The sequence below is a fragment of the Triticum dicoccoides genome, chromosome 2B, assembly GCF_002162155.2.
Source record: "Triticum dicoccoides isolate Atlit2015 ecotype Zavitan chromosome 2B, WEW_v2.0, whole genome shotgun sequence".
Lineage (NCBI taxonomy): Eukaryota > Viridiplantae > Streptophyta > Magnoliopsida > Poales > Poaceae > Triticum > Triticum dicoccoides.
Window position 1 is genome coordinate 817,673,007 of NC_041383.1, and position 16,986 is coordinate 817,689,992.

The 16,986-nt window shown below is 44.1% G+C and overlaps 1 pseudogene; it reads left to right on the forward strand.

The window, feature by feature from the left end:
• The first annotated feature begins 5,601 nt into the window (after nucleotides 1-5,601).
• The window catches only part of LOC119361558, a 55,214-nt pseudogene continuing 43,829 nt past the window's right edge, over nucleotides 5,602-16,986 (forward strand).

Genomic DNA, 16,986 nt, shown 5'->3' on the forward strand with positions numbered 1-16,986 from the left:
CGTAGCTGGATCTACATGTGAAGCGGAGTACATAGCTGCTTTGGAAGCAGCAAATGAAGGAGTATGGATGAAGGAGTTCATTTCCGATCTAGGTGTCATACCTAGTGCATCGGGACCAATAAAGATCTTCTGTGACAATACTGGTGCAATTGCCTTGGCAAAGGAATCCAGATTTCACAAGAGGACCAAGCACATCAAGAGACGCTTCAATTCCATTCGGGACCAAGTCCAAGTGGGAGACATAGAGATTTGCAAGATACATACGGATCTGAATGTTGCAGACCCGTTGACTAAGCCTCTCTCACGAGCAAAACATGATCAGCACCAAGACTCCATGGGTGTTAGAATCATTACTATGTAATCTAGATTATTGACTCTAGTGCAAGTGGGAGACTGAAGGAAATATGCCCTAGAGGAAATAATAAAGTTATTATTTATTTCCTCATATCATGATAAATGTTTATTATTCATGCTAGAATTGTATTAACCGGAAACATGATACACGTGTGAATACATAGACAAACATAAAGTCACTAGTATGCCTCTACTTGACTAGCTCATTAATCAAAGATGGTTATGTTTCCTAACTATAGACATGTGTTGTCATTTGATTAATGGGATCACATCATTAGGAGAATGATGTGATTGACATGACCCATTCCGTTAGCCTAGCACTTGATCGTTTAGTATGTTGCTATTGCTTTCTTCATGACTTATACAAAGTTCCTGCAACTATGAGATTGTGCAACTCCCGTTTACCGGAAGAACACTTTGTGTGCTACCAAACGTCACAACGTAACTGGGTGATTATAAAGGTGCTCTACAGGTGTTTCCGAAGGTACATGTTGGGTTGGCATAATTCGAGATTAGGTTTTGTCACTCCGATTGTCGGAGAGGTATCTCTGGGCCCTCTCGGTAATACTCATCACCTAAGCCTTGCAAGAATTATAACTAATGAGTTAGTTATAAGATGATGTGTTACAGAACGAGTAAAGAGACTTGCCGGTAACGAGACTGAACTAGGTATTGGATACCGACGATCAAATCTCGGGCAAGTAACATACCGATGACAAAGGGAACAACGTATGTTGTTATGCGGTTTGACCGATAAAGATCTTCGTAGAATATGTAGGAACCAATATGGGCATCCAGGTTCCGCTATTGGTTATTGACCGAGAATAGTTCTAGGTCATGTCTACATAGTTCTCGAACCCGTAGGGTCCGCACGCTTAATGTTACGATGACAGTTTTATTATGAGTTTACATGTTTTGATGTACCGAAGTTTGTTCGGAGTCTCGGATGTGATCGCGGACATGACGAGGAGTCTCGAAATGGTTGAGACATAAAGATTGATATATTGGACGACTATATTCGGACACCGGAAGTGTTCCGGGTGATTTCGGAGAAAACCGGAGTGCCGGAGGGTTACCGGAACCCCTCCCGGAGAGTTAATGGGCCACATGGGCCTTGGTGGGAAGAGAGAGGGGCGGCCAGGAAGGGCCGCGCGCCCCCTCTCCCTCTGGTCCGAATTGGACTAGGAGGGGGGCGACGCCCCCCTCTTTCCTTCCCCTCCTCTCCCCCTTCCTTCCCCTCCTAGTAGGAGTAGGAAAGGAGGAGTCCTACTCCTACTAGGAGGAGGACTCCTCCTCCTGGCGCGCCCAACAAGGGCCGGCCGGCCACCCCCCTCCCTCCTTTATATACGGGGGCAGGGGGCACCCCATAGACACACAAGTTGATCTACGGATCGTTCCTTAGCCGTGTGCGGTGCCCCCCTCCACCATATTCCACCTCGGTCATATCGTCGCGGAGTTTAGGCGAAGCCCTGCGCCGGTAGAATATCATCATCGTCACCACGCCGTCGTGCTGACGGAACTCATCCCCGAAGCTTTGCTGGATCGGAGCCCGGGGATTTTCATCGAGCTGAACGTGTGCTGAACTCGGAGGTGCCGTACGTTTGGTGCTTGGATCGGTCGGATCGTGAAGACATACGACTACATCAACCGCGTTGTGCTAACGCTTCCGCTTACGGTATACGAGGGTACGTGGACAACACTCTCCCCTCTCGTTGCTATGCCATCACCATGATCTTGCGTGTGCGTAGGAAATTTTTTGAAATTATTACGTTCCCCAACAAAAAATTTCTAGCTTCACAAACATTGGATGAGTAGACCGGGCAACTCAGGCCGCCCTGAACAACCATACATCATGATGTGTTGTTTGGACATGTGAGTTCAATTGATTGCCTGCAAGCAAACCATCTCTATATACAAAATTGAACCTTTTATTAGTTGCGTGGTACCAGTTTGTCTCTGTTCTTTTTAGTTTCGTATGGTCTCCGCTCATGCCTTATGCAATATGATCCAAATTAATGTTTGGAGGATGCATGATCTTGATATATATATTGCTGATGGCCAATGATGGTGACCATTTCTGTGTAACCCCTTACTTTCAAATTATGTACCTTTGTCACTTATTTTGGATATGTTGTCATTTCTTACACACCACTTCTCGTTCTGTATATTTAAATTGATTGTTCTTGGATGATGCAGGTTCATGATCATTGGCTTTCAAAAGTGAAGTGTCAGACCCTCATCTCTGGTGGTGTAAGGGGAACGCTTCCATGGATGGCCCCGGAACTTCTGAATGGAAGTATCAGCCCGGTCACTACAAAGGTCTGCTAATCCCTTCATGCTGCTTCCATGTATAAATTTAGATAGCCATTTCCAGGTTTACGTATAACTTGCACACTAATGTTGACATGTTTCCCTGAGGTTGATGTCTTCTACTTTGGGATTGTTCTGTGGGAACTCCTCACATGACAAGAACCATATGCAGGATTGCATTGTGGTGTTATCATTGGTGGGCACAAATCATCCATTAGTGTCATACCACCGTCATATAAATTATATGTGCATTTTAAACAAAACTTCACGAGAAAGAGTCAGGCATATGTTTTCGACTTTGAGTTCCGATTTGAGTTACATATCTCAAATTACCATGATACGCTCAGTTTTCTTTGTATAATGTTCTTACGGAAATATTGACAATACTACTATTCCTCCAACTTATGATGCGCGTTCTTTCATATATTGTGGAGGTCTGTTCATTTCCATAGTGGTAGAAGTGGCATATAATGGTCAACTAAAGGTATAGATTAGTGTGTACAAGATCTTTACTTGCTTTTCTCCACTAACTGTTCGATAGATGCATAGTTATCTTCTTTTTTGGCAGGAAGTGGATGAATAGTTATCTTTCTACTTTAGGAACACTAGGTTGATTAGTTAGTGTCTCTGTGCGATCAAAAAATTGTATGTCCTGAAAGTGAATACTGACTTACGTACACCTGCTTGCCTTTCTATACATAGATTATTTACTAACCTTTGTGGAGATTAATGACAACGAGGAGCAGGTGCTGGCACCTGAGGCATGTTCGACTGGTACACATGAGCCAATTTATTTGCCCCATTAGAGTGGAAGACAGGTATGACTGTACCTCCCATGTTGGTCCTCGGTTTGATTGATTCTTGGTGAGCCATGTGAGATTGATAGCGAGTCACATATTTATCAATGTTATTTTGGCATCATCAAATTACTTACCTACCATTTCTTCTGTCACAACTCTGTATCTTTTTGTTTATACATTTAGAAATATTGGCTTGGGTCTGTAAGATGCATAGATTACAACACTATTAAAGTAGTTGTATAATGGCCTCTTGTAGTTTACACACATTTACTTTTCTGATGTTTGGTTTTGATGCTTCTCTTTTTAGGCCGACCAGTGCTTATAAACAAGATTCATGACCGAGTATGTCATGTTAGTAAGCACAATGCCAAATATAAAATAAAAACACAGGAATTGAGAGGGAAATTCTTATAACAAAAATCAGATGGATACATTAGAACTAAAATTAAAAAATGCAACTTCCAATTAGCTTTGACAGAATAGCAACAGACCCAGACATGGCTAGCCAGAATAGGTTCACTTACCAGCAAAAAACTATGTCTTTCTTTGCCAATTCGGCCGGAGAGACGATCTTGATTGATCAATATGGTAGCATATACATTTATTAGTTTATGCTTCCATGACTTGGTACAAGGAATGATTGTTGCTATTCCCTGCCATATGGTCGTTGCTTACTATTTTATTGCCATGGTTTGTTGTTTGTCATCTAAAAATGTATTCATATGGTTACATTATGAGAGCCTCTTAATTTGTATCGAATTAAGCCGCTTGGTTCGTGATTTGTTTTTGTGTGTCCAGAATTTGTTTATGAATGCCCAACCTAACAAAGTATATCCATCGGCAGGTCCTCACAATACAACATGCAAAGAGTAAGCCAACAAGGCTATCGGACGGGGCCCAACTATCTATATATATGGTCTAATATTATAACATAGTATTAGGTAGTGATCTAAACGATCTTATATTTCTTGACAGAGGAATAGTATTAGCACTCCACCTTGCTTTTGATATCTTTGATCTTTGTACTATTTCCGTTGTCCTGGAGAGGCACCATGTACTGCATGGCTATTGTATGATGCATGGATAGAAGAGATTAAGGATGAGCACTAAATTGTGTTCTCATTTTGGTATGATGTTCATTGCTTTGAAGTTATTGTGTGATGAAATTCTTCATTTCTTTTGGTATGATGGTCCAAACCTGCGCATGTTTCCCTTTCATCATGTCAATCTATCGAATTTGAAGCATGACCTACTGTGTTGGATGGTCGCCGGGTTAGATATGACCGCACCCGCCAGGGGTGCGGGGTGCGGCAAGCCGCATTTTCCATCTAGTGAGAGAGAGGACCGGAAAAAATGAAGAGGATGCTCAAGGAAAAAAGGACTATAATTGTGATGGAAGGACGAGTCTAAGGGCTAGTTCTTTGGTTAGCTTTTCTGGGCTTCCAGAATAAGCTGCCCCCTACCCAGTTTATTCTAGAAGCTCAATTAAAATTTTCTTTTTAGAAGTCTACTAGTCAAGACTATTAGGCTTCTAAAAAAATAAAATTAGTTGGGCTTCTAGAATAAGCTAGCTTATTCTAAAAGCCACCAAAAGAACTGGCCATAAGATGCTTTACCCGATTTCCCTCTCCATGTCTGGGAGCAGTGCCACGTGGTGAGAGGACACGAGGGAGGCTGGATAGCGAGGTAGGGAGATAGCGAGTCAGAACGGCACCCATCACCGCCTTGTCCTTATTCGCCGCGTGACACTGCAGCCAGTGCCAACACACACAAGAGGTGTTCAATGAAATGACACGGAGATGGGTTTGAGACAGAGGAATGTTTGACTCTCAAGAAGTCATTGTATTTGAACCATGCAAAGGGCTCTTTCTATATTAACAACTTATCACTCAAAAAGTCGACCCAATATATTTATATGGTGATTACAGTTAATCCATTGAGAATACTAATACGTACATAGTGCCTAATTACGGTACTGCTTGTTACATATATTAAATATCTCTCAAATTATACAACATACATGGTTTTAACTTTTGAGTAGGGCACTGTAGTGTTTAAAAGAGGTCTTGCGCTAAGGGAGTTGGATCCAACACTACTGTAGGAATACCTATTAGTGGCGCGTGAGAAAAGGCGAGTAATGGCGGGAGACGCTGTTGGGACAAACCCATCGGCGACATATACACCGAACCGCCCTCCGGCGACGAACACCGGACGAAGGTAGAAGTAGATGAACAGAATTTTCCGGCGACGAACGCCCCGACAGCCGAACGGCCTGTATGTTGGCTTCTATTCAACTCAACGACTAAAACACACATACATATAGAGGTACACACGCACACACACACGCAGCACAACCCCGGAAGAACTCTCACATCGCCCATGCGCGTACCACAGTCCCGACGGAAACTACATCTTCCTTAGGTCTCTCCCCTTCGGCTTGGCACATACTGTCACCGTGACACGGCAACAGACCGGCCCAACTACAAGCAGTACAGTGGAGGGCCTTTTATACCCAGGTGCAGACACACCACCCGGCCACCACACCAGCCACTATTTCAACTAATCTAGCTACATGCAGACGCACGTACACCACCCATGCAAACCGGCCGCACGACTTGGCTGCTAACAAATTCATGGATGCTTATGCCCGGCCGTTGCGCTACCTACATGCATACCCTCGATCAGCGCTTACGCAACCTCCAACATCCACACCCTGCCAGCTCTGCAAGATCCGGCCACGAGCGCACGCGTCAAGATTAGAGCTAATATAGGCACACAGGGCTGCCCGTCACCGACCTCCTACCACTGCTATTACGGCATCAGTAGCGGGCAGGCGCCCGCCATTGGTGGCTAATTCTAGTGGCGGTCACTAAGTATTGCCCGTCACAACTGTAATCTCTGCCTGCCACCGTTTCTAATAGATTCAGTGGCGTGCGATGTCTAGAACAATTTTCTCCGCCCGCCATTGGTAATGGTATACGCATACATAAACATTGCTGCCATGGCAGATTTTGTTGCTGCCGTGACAGCATTTTAATGACGTGGTTAGAGTATTTTGCACTCAATCATCACATTGCACCACGAATATAGAATGCTGTATCACCATTCAAACAATCATGCAGTACATTAATTATTATAAAGTCGCCACAATAAATAAGAGTAATATTGAAGCAAATCAGCTGGGTATAAAAAGTGTCGGAGAAACAAACATGTATGTCTCAATAAAGAATCAATAGTTTATGAAGTTGTTTTAAAAAATTGTCTCCAGTAACTTGTTCGCTGGCAATCGATGACCGAAATGTGTCTTCTACTCGATGAAGTCTTTCTTCATTTGACTCTGACGCGTAGTGGTACTTCCCATCCTCATTTACAACCTCCTTGTTAATGATTTTGGCCAACTCCTTTTGGATGCGCTCAGGTTCACATAATAATTCTCCTATGTCATTGTCGTTCTCCATCTCCTCAGACCAATTGATGATGTGGCTATGATTTCACAAACATTGAGTTTTCTTCAAATAGTCATTCATGACAGCACTGGCAAAGTAGCTGGACATGTGGGAGGTTCTGATATTTGGTTCTTGACAGCAACAAGCGCTAGTGGTGAACTTGAATTTTGAATACTGTGTTACCTTGTTGTTGAAGTTCTTACACTTGCGTAGAGCATCATTTAGAACCGCCTTCAATTTTGTCCATTGCTTCTGAGGGTCTCTCTTCAAATCGAAGAAATATGCCAAGCACTGCATCGGCAATAGCGCGATTACAATCCAAAGTTGGTCGCTGCTCAATAAACAAATAAATTAGCATGGATGAGATCAAACTAGAAGGTCAACAAAATATATTTCATAATAAACGAGTGAACGTTAACAACTTACTAGTCACATTATGCAACAGAAAGATGTCCTTTTACGGATGGGTCATAATCATGCACGGGAAGAGGTAGTCCAAGATGAGTTGCTGGCTAATTCCGGATTCAAGGTTGTGGCATGATACATCTCCAACGTATCTATAATTTTTGATTGTTCCATGCTATTATGTTACCCCTTTTGGATGTTTATGGGCTTTATTTTACACATTTATATCATTCTTGGGACTAACCTACTAACCGGAGGCCCATCCCATATTGTTGTTTTCTTGCCCATTTCAGTGTTTCGAAGAAAAGGAATATCAAACGGAGTCCAAACGGAATGAAACCTTTGGAGAAGTTATTTTCGTAACGGAAGCAATCCAAGGGACTTGGAGTGCTAGTCAGGGAAGTTTCGAGGAAGCCACGAGATAGGGGGGTGTGCCCACCCCCCTGGGCGCGCTCTCCTCTCTCGTGGGCCCCTCGAGGCTCCCCCGACCGACTTCTTTCACCTATATAGTCCCTTATACCCTAAAACCATCGAATACGAAGATAGATCGGGAGTTCCACCGCCGCAAGCCTCTGTAGCCACCAAAAACCTCTTGGGAGCCCGTTCCGGCACCATGCCGGAGGGGGAATCCCTCACCGGTGGCCATCTTCATCATCCGGGCGCTCTCCATGACGAGGAGGGAGTAGTTCACCCTCGGGGCTGAGGGTGTGTACCAGTAGCTATGTGTTTGATCTCTCTCTCTCTCGTGTTCTCTCTATGGCACGATCTTGATGTATCGCGAGCTTTGCTATTATAGTTGGATCTTACGATGTTTCTCCCCCTCTACTCTCTTGTGATGAATTGAGTTTTCCTCTTGAAGTTATCTTATCGGATTAAGTCTTTATTAAGGATTTGAGAACACTATATGTATGTCTTGCCGTGCGTATCTGTGGTGACAATGGGATATCACGTGCCACTTGATGTATGTTTTGGTGATCAACTTGAGTATCTAGTGCTTCACTTATATCTTTTAGAGCACGGCGGTGTTTATATTTTGTAGAAATTCCAGATCTCTCATGGTTCACTTATATTATTTTGAGAGTCTTATAGAACAACATGGTATTTGCTATGGTTATAAAATTAGTCCTAGAATGGTAGGCATCCAAGTTGGGAATAATAAAAACTATCGTAGGAAGTGAATTGGATGCTATGATCAATTTGATACTTGCTAATTGTTTTGAGATATAAAGGTAGTAATGTTAGAGTCATGCTAGTGGGTAATTATGAAATTGAGAAATACTTGTGTTGAAGTTGGCAAGTCCCGTAGCATGCACGTATGGTAAAAGTTGTGTGACAAATTTGTTGCATGAGGTGCTCTTTTGATTGTCTTCCTTATGAGTGGCAGTCGGGGATGAGCGATGGTCTTTTCCTACCAATCTATCCCTCTAGGGGCATGCATAGTAGTACTTAGCTTCCAGGGCTAAGTAGAATTTTGCAATAAGTATATGAGTTCTTTATGACTAATGTGAGTCCATGGATATACGCAGACTCATCCTTCCACTTAGCTAGCCTCTATTATACCGCGCAACTTTCGCCGGTATCTTGCACCCATTATTTACCTTCCTCAAAACAGCCACCATACCTACCTATTATGGCATTTCCATAGCCATTCCGAGATATATTGCCATGCAACTTTCCACCGTTCCATTATTTTGACACGCATCATCATTGTCATATTGCTCTTTGCATGATCATGTAGTTGACATCGTGTATGTGGCAAAGCCACCTCCATAATTTTCATACATGTCGCTCTTGATTCATTGCATATCCCGGTACACTGCCGGAGGCATTCATATAGGGTCATATCTTGTTCTAGTTTTGAGTTGTAATTCTTGAGTTGTAAATCAATAAAAGTGTGATGATCTTCATTATTAGAGCATTGTCCCAGTGAGGAAAGGATGATGAAGACTATGATTCCCCCACAAGTCGGGATGAGACTTCGGACTTTATAAAAAAAGAAAAAAGAGAAAGGCCAAAGAAAAAAAGAAAAGGAAAAAGAAAAGAAAAAAAGAAAAGAAAAAAAGAAAATAAAAAAAGGAGAAAAAAGAAAAAATAATAATAATGAGAGAAAAGAGAGAAGGGACAATGTTACTATCTCTTTTCCACACTTGTGCTTCAAATAGCACCATGATCTTCATGATAGAGAGTCTCTTGTGTTGTCACTTTCATATACTAGTGGGAATTTTTCATTATAGAACTTGGCTTGTATATTCCAATGATGGGCTTCCTCAAAATGCCCCAGGTCTTCATGAGCAAGCAAGTTGGATGCACACCCACTTAGTTTCTTTTGTTGAGCTTTCATATATTTATAGCTCTAGTGCATCCGTTGCATGGCAATCCCTACTCACTCACATTGATATCTATTGATGGGCATCTCCATAGCCCGTTAATACGACTAGTTGATGTGAGACTATCTTCTCCCTTTTTGTCCTTACAACCACCACCATATACCACCATAGTGCTATGTCCATGGCTTGCGCTCATGTATTGCGTAAGAGTTGAAAAAAGCTGAAGCGCGTTAAAAAGTATGAACCAATTGCTCGGCACGTCATCGGGGTTGTACATGATGGGAGTATTTTGTGTAATGAAAATGAAGCATGGCCTAACTATATGATTTTGTAGGTATAAGCTTTCTTTGGCTATGCTATTTTGATAGGACATGATTATTTGCTAGTATGCTTCGAAGCATTATTATTTTTATATTTTATAAGCTTTTATCTTGAATCATTTGGATCTGAACATTCATGCCACAATAAAGGAAATTACATTGAGAATTATGCTAGGTAGCATTCCACATCAGAAATTCTATTTTTATCATTTACCTACTTGAGGACGAGCATGAATTAAGCTTGGGGATGCTTGATACGTATCCTTATAATTTTTTATTGTCCCATGCTATTATATTACCCCTTTTGGATGTTTATGGGCTTTATTTTACACATTTATATCATTCTTGGAAGTAACCTACTAATCGGAGGCCCAACCCATATTGTTGTTTTCTTGCCTATTTTAGTGTTTCGAAGAAAAGGAATATCAAACGGAGTCCAAACGGAATGAAACCTTCGGAGAAGTTATTTTTGGAACAGAAGCAATCTAGGGGACTTTGAGTGCAAGTCAGGGAAGTTTCGAGGAAGCCATGAGATAGGGGGTGCGCCCACCCCCCTGGGCGCACCCTCCACTCTCGTGGGCCGCTCGAGGCTCCCCAGACCGACTTCTTTTGCATATATATTCCCTTATACCCTAAAACCATCGAATACGAAGATAGATCGGGAGTTCCACCGCCGCAAGCCTCTGTAGCCACCAAAATCCTCTTGGGAGCCTGTTCTGGCACCCTGCCGGAGGGGAAATCCCTCACCGGTGGCCATCTTCATCATCCCGGCGCTCTGCATGACGAGGAGGGAGTAGTTCACCCTCGGGGCTGAGGGTATGTACCAGTAGTTATGTGTTTCATCTCTCTCTCTCTCATGTTCTCTCTATGGCACGATCTTGATGTATCGCGAGCTTTGCTATTATAGTTGGATCTTACGATGTTTCTCCCCCTCTACTCTCTTGTGATGAATTGAGTTTTCCTCTTGAAGTTATCTTATCGGATTGAGTCTTTAAGGATCTGAGAACACTTTATGTATGTCTTGCCGTGCTTATCTGTGGTGACAATGGGATATCACGTGCCAATTGATGTATGTTTTGGTGATCAACTTGCGGGTTCCGTCCATGAACCTATGCATAGGGGTTGGCACACGTTTTCGTCTTGACTCTCCGGTAGAAACTTTGGGGAACTCTTTGAAGTACTTTGTGTTGGTTGGATAGATGAATCTGAGATTGTGTGATGCATATCGTATAATCATGCCCACAGATACTTGAGGTGACAATGGAGTATCTAGGTGACATTAGGGTTTTGGTTGATTTGTGTCTTAAGGTGTTATTCTAGTACGAACTCTTGAATAGATCGATCCGAAAGAATAACTTTGAGGTGGTTTCGTACCCTACCATAATCTCTTCGTTTGTTCTCCGCTACTAGTTGCTTTGGAGTGACTATTTGTTGCATGTTAAGGGATTGTTATATGATCTATCTATGTTATTATTGTTGAGAGAACTTGCACTAGTGAAAGTATGAACCCTATGCCTTGTTTCCTATCATTGCAATACCGTTTACGCTCACTTTTATCATTTAGTTACCTTGCTGTTTTTATATTTTCAAATTACAAATACCTATATCTACCATCCATATTGCACTTGTATCACCATCTCTTCGCCGAACTAGTGCACCTATACAATTTACCATTGTATTGGGTGTGTTGGGGACACAAGAGACACTTTGTTATTTGGTTGCAGGTTTGTTTGAGAGAGACCATCTTCATCCTACGTCTCCCACGGATTGATAAACCTTAGATCATCCACTTGAGGGAAATTTGCTATTGTCCTACAAAACTGTGCACTTGCAGGCCCAACAACGTCTACAAGAAGAAGATTGTGCAGTAGACATCATGGCAGTGCATGTAAAAATGATCAACTAAATACACTTTACTATGCCCGAGTAGGGCATCCAAAACTCGATCAAGTGCACAAAGCTTCATTAACTCTGTGGAGAGTGCACTCACATAGAAGATATTTCCATCGATCACCTCATTAAATGGCAGATCAATTAAACCGGCCAGAAACTGAACGACGAAATTATAACCTTGTAGAACATTGGCCGTGTAATCTTGTTGGCCTTCTTTTGATCTACCTACCACGTTGTTTTTGGGGAACGTAGTAATTTCACAAAATTCCTACATACACGCAAGATCTTGGTGATGCATAGCAATGAGAGGGGACAGTGTGTCCACGTACCCTCGTAGACCAAAAGCGGAAGCGTTAGCACAACGCGGTTGATGAAGTCGTACATCTTCACGCTCCGACCGATCCAAGTACCGAACGCACGACACCTCCGAGTTCAGGACACTTTCAACTCGATGACATCCCGCGAGATCTGATCCAGCAAAGCTTTGCCGGAGATTTTCATCAGCACGACGGCGTGATGACGGTGATGATGATGCTACCAACGTAGGGCTTCGCCTAAGCACTGCTACGATATGATCGAGGTGGATTATGGTGGAGGGGGGCACTGCACACGGCTGGAAGAGATCAACAGATCAACTTGTGTGTCTAGAGGTGCCCCTGCCCCCGTATATAAAGGAGCAAGGGGGAGGCCGGCCGGCCCCTGTAGGCGCGCCAGGAGGAGGAGTCCTCCTCTTAGTAGGAGTAGGACTCCCCTCTTTCCTACTCCTACTAGGAGGAGGAAAGGAAGGGGGAGAGGGAGAAGGAAAGGGGGGCGCCCCCCCCCCCTCTCCTAGTCCATTTCGGACCATAGGGGGAGGGGGGCGTGGCCTGCCCTAGGCCAGCTGAGGGAGTCCTGGATTAGGGGGTGTCCGGATGGCCGGACTATGACCTTTGGCCGGACTCCCGGACTATGAAGATACAAGATTGAAGACTTCGTCCCGTGTCCGGATGGGACTTTCCTTGGCGTGGAAGGCAAGCTTGGCGATACGATATGTAGATCTCCTCCCATTGTAACTGCCTCTGTGTAACCCTAGCCCTCTCCGGTGTCTATATAAACCGGAGAGTTTTAGTCCGTAGGACGAACAACAATCATACCATAGGCTAGCTTCTAGGGTTTAGCCTCTCTGATCTCGTGGTAGATCTACTCTTGTACTACCCATATCATCAATATTAATCAAGAAGGAGTAGGGTTTTACCTCCATCGAGAGGGCCCGAACCTGGGTAAAAAGATCGTGTCCCTTGTCTCCTGTTATCATCCGCCTAGACGCACAGTTCGGGACCCCCTACCTGAGATCCGCCGGTTTTGACACCGAAACCAGCCCTCTCTCTCTCCACTAAGGCCCATAAGGCCCACTATTTCTCCCGGGGAGGGGGGGTTCCAGTAACCCTCCGGCACTCCGGTTTTCTCCGAAACCACCTGGAACACTTCCGGTGTCTGAATATAGTTGTCCAATATATCAATCTTTACGTCGCGACCATTTCGAGACTCCTCGTCATGTCCGTGGTCATATCCGGGACTCCTAACTACCTTCGGTACATAAAAAAAACTCATAATACCGATCGTCACCGAACTTTAAGCATGCGGACCCTACGGATTCGAGAACTATGTAGACATGACCGAGACACGTCTCTATTTATAATCAATAGCAGAACCTGGATGCTCATATTGGTTCCTACATATTCTATGAAGATCTTTATTGGTCAAACCGCATAACAACATACATTGTTTCCTTTGTCATCGGTAAGGGACACACCTGGTTGAACCGCAATGGAGAGCGCGCAAAAACTCTTATCTGAGATCATTGAACAGAGCATAATCCAGCAAGCAAGAAGCATGGACACTTGTCAAGTCAATTGTTTCTTCCGTGAATACATCATCTCGCAGTCAATGGAAGATAATCTGGTTTTTGCATTGGATGGACGTTGCAGTCCAAACACACCACGCACAGGACAACACCTGACCATAATGAGAAACTGGCGCAGGGACCAAAATGTGTTTGAGAGCATCGACCTTACACGGCTGCGGTCTTTGACAATGTTTGGGACATGGTGTTCACTCTTTATCTCCGACAAGATGAAGAGGCTTCGAGTGCTGGACCTAGAAGACATGATAGATGTAGCAAATGCTTATATTGAGCAGATCTTTGTGAAGCTGTTGAGCCTCAAGTTCGTCTCCTTACGAGGATGCAGGAAGATTAGCCGGCTGCCGGATACATTGGGAGGGCTGAGGCAGCTACAGACTCTTGATGTAAGATTCACCTCCATAGTCATGTTGCCATCTTCTATCATCAAGCTACATAAGGTGCAATACATCCATGCTGGTACAGATCAAGATTGGACCTCGGCATCATTAGAAGACATTGATGGGGTCACAAGCCAGCTACCGGCAGCAACATCACCAGAGCTAGAAGGCGGTGATAGCAGCATATCTGCAGGCCAGCCAATAGTACCAGCATCACCTGAAAATGGCATTGCCGAAAGCCCTTCACAGGTAGCAAGATCACCGGAAGCCCAGCACAGGTCAATGATACGAAAGATGACATGGGCATCCAACCTGTCACGTACCTGGAGCTTGTGTGGGTCGGAGAGAGAGAGAGAGAGAGGCCCAACATCATAATCGTGGTGTTAAGGTTCCCGTGGGGATTGAAAAACTTGCGGCCTGGTGAATGTCAGTACAGCAGGTGGGGATGCCTTTCTGAAGCAGCTCACAAAACTAACTCAATTGCTCAAGCTCAGAGTATGCGGCATCAATAAGAAAAGCTGGCAGCTGCTGTGTTCTACCCTCTTGGATGAGGATTGCCATCTGGAATCCTTGTCAGTGTGATTCAACGAGGATTGCCTCGACGATAGTTTCAAGCCACCTGAGACCCTAAAGAGCCTCAAGCTGTACGGGTGTATAAGGAAATTGCCAGACACTATCAAGGCTCTGGTCAATCTCAGAAAGTTGGATCTTGAGATGACTATTACAAAGGCAAAGGACATGGACTTATTCTTGGAAGACAAATTGCCGTACGTGTTCTAGTATCCTAAAGCGTCTCTGCATCAAGGGGCAGGGAGACCAGAAGGTTGATTTTGACTCGTGGGGTGAATTCCCTTACTTCCAGTTCTGTCGGGATGATCCTTGTAAACCTCGGGTCCTCAAGATGGATTGCAGCTCCAAGTTAGAGGTAACTTTCGGATATCTAGGCATATTCGACTATGTTGAGGTGCTGTTAATCCAATGCTCTAAAGGATCGTTTTTCCGCGTTTCTAACAAACATGGGCTAAAACCTATGGGCCATCTCAAGACAGTTTGGCTTAAGGGTTCCTACACCGACGAAGATCGGCAGAACCTGAAGGAACTTGTTGACGGTCATCGTAACAAGCCAGTACTGAAAGCTGGAGCCGCTGTAATAGTACATGCTTTCTTGCTTGCCTTCCTTCTATCGTTTCTTTTCTTTTCTTCTATATTTTATTTTTAAAAAGGAGGATATACCCCCGGCATCTATATCTAGATGATGCATGCAGTCATTTTATTAATTATTCATAAAAACCTTACAAAGTAGTGTATCAGTAAGCCTGAAGCCATCATCTTGGCAACATCTGTCGCTACTCCTATCCATTTGATGAAGGGGTGTCGAATGTCTGAGTCGAATACCAAACAGACATCGCACCAAAGCCTAACATCTAAAGCCGGATGCCCCATTGCGCCGCTGATCATCCACTTGAAGAATCGATGAGGGGTCTGGGTGCGATCTAGATCCGCCGCTGCCGCCATGCCCACCATTGCCAGCATCACCAGCCATGGGGTTGTCGGTTGCCGCCGCACAGCCAGGGAGCCGCCTAGGCTACATCGTGAAGCCACCCGCCCGAGGTGCCCCAGCTGCCTCGAGGGGTTGCCGCCTCCTCCTCCTGCCTCAGTGCCTTGGGACTCGCGCTGCCGCTCCCGTGGACAACGCCAGTGGCAGTGGTGGCAGGATCCGCTGTGGGTTGTGAGGCCAGCAGAGCTGGGATCTGATCCCCCTGGCGCCGCCCTGGGGTGACAACGCGAGGGGGTCCTTTAAAAATGGGAGAGATTTTCACTTCCTGGCCTCTGCACCAATTAGGGATGCATACATCCACTTTAGTATGAGTACCAAGATAAACATGGTCTTCAGAATGTTTTTAAAATGAGTATCAAGATATTTCTTGATGGGTTGTTCCATCACAGACCAAACTTGATTCTCAGTAAATGGAGAAAAAACCCTATGCATCACCTGTCAATTTTACAAATTGAATTCGGATCGTCATGCTACACAACCGCATGCCCGATCACTGAGCCAAGATTTTCTTTGCATTTTATAATGGGAGTGTTTTTTACTTCCCGACCTCTGCACCAACTAATGATGCATATAGCCATCTTTTCTTGTATGCACTTTTACAAGTATCTTTCTTTCCGCATTGCCGCCATGAGAAAAGCTAGATTCTTAGCTTGAACCAGCAGCAATCCGCACATGTATGATTGGCACTGTTGTAATCAAAATGGTCTTATCTTTGTGAATTGTGACAAAATAATTGCCTCTATGTTGGCTGTGTCAGCGAGCGTGTATATCCTAGAATCACTAGGAGATTTTTTTTGGAAATGGAGGCATATGCCCCCGGCCTCTGCATCATGATGATGCATACGGTCATCTTATTAACAATCCAGAAAGTATCGTCATTAAAGTCTTACAACTCAGAAACGGAGCAAAACAAAGTAAAATAAGGAAAATTACATGCGGATAAGGATAACCAGTACGGTGATAAGAAGGATAAGCTCCCTAGACTCCTATCCTGTTATGCGAGCGCCATCCGAACCGGTTGAATATAACCCGAGCTACCATCTCCCATTAGTTGCACCAAGTAACCAAAGGCTCCCTGGAGTCCATAGGAGTGAGTAAGGACCACGTACGGATCCAAGTTGTAGCTCTGAAGATAACCTGCAAAAAAGTTAAAGTGTGTTGTCTGTTAAAAATCATATCATTCCTGCAGTTCCATATAGCCCATAATAGCGCACATATTCCAATCCGAATACGAGCCGCGGTAATATGTTCAACCCCAGCTAACCACGTCCCAAACAAAGACGCAATATCTAC